Source organism: Scylla paramamosain, chromosome 40 (genome assembly GCF_035594125.1).
Source record: "Scylla paramamosain isolate STU-SP2022 chromosome 40, ASM3559412v1, whole genome shotgun sequence".
Taxonomy (NCBI): Eukaryota; Metazoa; Arthropoda; class Malacostraca; order Decapoda; family Portunidae; genus Scylla; species Scylla paramamosain.
In genome coordinates this window covers 8,859,104-8,862,809 of record NC_087190.1, presented here as the reverse complement: position 1 = coordinate 8,862,809, position 3,706 = coordinate 8,859,104, and the positions used below count along the sequence as shown (strand labels likewise).

Below are 3,706 nucleotides of genomic sequence, written 5' to 3'. Positions count from 1 at the left end.
ACCATCACTACCACTATTATTAGCACCACCACCACCACCTGTCCTTCCCGCTTCGCCATTAGCAAACACACAATTTCGGAAAAGTAAAATTGTGCTGATGTAATTATGGCGCGATGGTTCTGAGGTGAGAGCAAGGGTGAGGGGAGAAGTGAGGGCACGAGGAGAGAGAGAGAGAGAGAGAGAGAGAGAGAGAGAGAGAGAGAGAGAGAGAGAGAGAGAGAGAGAGAGAGAGAGAGAGAGAGAGAGAGAGAGAGAGAGAGAGAAGAACCAGGGAGTGATTTATAAGGAGGTACTGTACAGGAATAATAGTGAGGAGGAGGAGGAGGAGGAGGGACAAATATCAGTAGACGTTGTTCTATAAGGAATGCACAGTCTACTTCTCCAAGGCCCACAGGAGGCAGGACAGACTAAGCACGTACCATGTCAAAACAGCAGCATAACAATGTTACGATAGCCAATCAGAATGGCCTACGTAATGATGACCAGGTATTCTATGTAGCCAAGGTAAACTGTATGTAATGGTACAGGCAGATCACACCAACACTTGCATTCAGCTACAAGTCTCTTGACTTTCACTCAAGTCAGGGCTCGCAGGTATTACCTTGATTCTTGATGACTTGATGTCTTGCACCTCAATTCAGTAATCTTGGGGTCGGCGACAACAATCACAGGTGGTTTGCTGCGCCAATTTTGTGCTCTAGTGCATACTCACTCGACATGAAAATATACCCTGATTTTGGAAAGATTACTACAATCATATCAGTCTTGCTATAGATTTACTTAAGATTATCATTACATGAAACAATATTGCGAGATTAACAAATATATCAGTTAATATCAAGTGAAAATGTCGAAAAGCACATCATCTTTTGATTTGAAACTTCAATATACTATATCTCATAACACTCATCGCCAAGTGGTGAAGGTTCCTCCGCTTTCTGTGCACGTAATAAGATAGTTGTTAAATACTCATCTCAGATATCACGGTGTCAAGTACACGTTTGAACTGAGAGATAATTGTACCCGAGGGTCTGTTCACACAAGGTGTGACCAGGGGAGAGCGAAATGAATGCTGGAAAATTCAAAGAACGAGACTCTTCCATCTGGATCAAAGGCAACACAACACCTAAAGCTGCTGCACGAGGTGACGGTTTGGAAAGTTCCGCCTCAAATAAGGAAGCGACTCGCGACACTGAAAAGGACACAGTTGGAGCACCGGCACTGCCTGGTGAAGATTTATACGTAGCAGGAGAACGCAGCGGGAACTATACCAGGGAAGGAAACGAATATAAATCCAGCTGATAAACACCATGCTGATGCTTTGCAAAGTAGTTTACTGAAATAAGAAAGGGAGAAGAGCAGCATGATGGAGGACAGTTTCGCTGATATAGATCAGTTTCGTGTATAGATCCAGTGCCTCAAACCAGCCACTTAATGACCTGAATAGGAATACTGAAAATAGTTCGGCGCACAAAACACCTTCCGATATCAACTACGATACACTCGGATGTAAATTAATCAAGAATTTGCAGGCTATAGGCTACTAATTGGTGTAGGGGCCCTCTCCTAATTCTGAACTGTATGGTCTTAGATACCAAGGAGTATTTAATCACCTTTAAATCTTTCTCTTTTTTTTTTTATGTAGGAGGGACACTAGCCATGGGCAACAAAAATCACTGCTATGACTATCCTTTGTTCACATGCAGAGCTCTGGAAAAAAAAAAGTGGTTCGCAGATACAGAAAAAGAGAAAATTTGGTTATTAGTATTTTCTAGGCTACAGAACAAAAATGTCTAAAAAATAGTATATGGCTAAGGGAAAAATATATGTCTAGCGGTAAAAATGTTTATCATGACTGTGAGATAAAAAAAAAAAATAAATAAATAAAATATAAATAAATAAAGTAAGGCCGATACCTTTCACACACTATGACTTCTTTTCTTATGGTGTGTGTGTGTGTGTGTGTGTGTGTGTGTGTGTGTGTGTGTGTGTGTGCGTGTAAACGAACATGCTGGAAAAACGGTAGATGCAGAACATTAAGCAATAAAAGAAAAGAGAAAACTACAAGGAATACGAAATTAAATAAATGACGGGAAAGAGGAAGAAAAGAAAAAAGGGAGACAAAATGGGGAAATGCAAAAAAAGTAATACACTCCAACCAAAGAAAAAGGCAATGAAACAAAATCATATCCGTGAAACAAGTGACGAAACGCAATTTGATGAAAAAAGAGGAATGGAAAAAGAACAAAAAGAGAGAATAGACAAGAATAGAAAGAGGCAAAGTGAAGAGAAAATAACCAAAGGAAGAAGAGAAAAAGGCAACTGAAAAAAACGTATCTTGAAATTAGCGGAAAACAAGGGGGGTGGAGAGAGGAAGGTACAAAAAAAGCAAATGAAAGAGAGAGAGAGAGAGAGAGAGAGAGAGAGAGAGAGAGAGAGAGAGAGAGAGAGAGAGAGAGAGAGAGAGAGAGAGAGAGAGAGAGAGAATCATTTCACTCTTAAACGTTTCAGGTGAGGGGTCTGCTAATCAACAGCAGAGACAGGTAGGGGAAGGGAAGGTAAGGAAAGGGAAGGGAAGGGAAGGGATGCAAAGGGAAGGGAAGGGAAGGGAAGGAGATGAAAGGATTAGAACGGAGAAAGGAAGAGAAGGGAATGGGAGAAGATGAAAGAAGAATGGGGAGGGGAGGTGATGGGAGGGGAAGGGATGGAAGGGGAGGGGAAGGAAATTGAAGTAGGAGGTGGGGGGAGAAGAATGAGGAGATAAACAGAAGGGAAAAGAAGACAAAGGTAAGGAAATGGAAAGAAAAAAAAATGGGAAGGGAAGGGAAGGGAAGGGAGGAGAAATGAAAGGGAAGGAAGCGAAACGGAAGAGAGGAAGGGAAGAGGAGGGAAAAGAAGGAAAGGAAGGGAAGGAAAGGGAAGGTAAAGGAAATACGCGGCTACCTGAGTGCATCTCGCTCTTTGATCGGAAACGGGCGGAGGGAAGTCAAGGCGGGGAGAGCAGATCGGGAAATAATAAAAAAAGCTACAATCAAAATACACATAAGATATGCAGGGAAAAAAGAAAGCCAATACGAAATAAAGAAAATAGATGAGTAATCCAAGCCTTTTCATTTTCAAGCGGGTAAACAGTCTTTGATCTTTCTTTCTAATCAACATAATGATACACGGAATGACTGAGGGAGTGAAAGAAGGAAGGAGAGAAAGAGTTAACGAGAAAATGTGGAGTGAATATAGAACTGTAGGAGTAACTGGTTCCGCTGGTTGAGGGGCGACAGCCAGCATTGCGGGAAGGGAATAGGAAGAGCAGATGAGCAAGGGAGAGGACGAGAAAGAGAAATGGTCAGGAATTAGTGATGATAACGGGGGAGGGGAAGGGAGGAGAGGAGAGGAATAAAAAAAATAAAAGGAAGATAGGAGATGCGATCAGAAGAAATGAAGAAAAGAAAGAAAAGGTGAAGAAAGCAGAAGAGAGGAGAAGTGTAACGTTTTCGTAGTGTAGTGGTTATCACGTGCGCCTCACACGCGCAAGGTCCCCGGTTCGATCCCGGGCGAAAACACGAGCTTTTTACACATTAAACAACCAAACTCTGGTAGGTACAGGGTACGAGAAAGATTTAGGAGTTATAGTTAGCTCTGAACTCCGTCTAGGGAAACAATGCATAGAAGCCAGAAACAAGGCAAATAGGGTACTAGGATTAATTTT

General features: G+C 42.0%; 1 non-coding gene across 1 annotated transcript; it reads left to right on the top strand.

Moving 5' to 3' along the window:
- The first annotated feature begins 3,487 nt into the window (after positions 1–3,487).
- Positions 3,488–3,560, top strand: Trnav-cac (transfer RNA valine (anticodon CAC)). Its single transcript has one exon. It is a non-coding gene; the product is annotated as a tRNA-Val (tRNA).
- Positions 3,561–3,706: the final 146 nt, after the last annotated feature.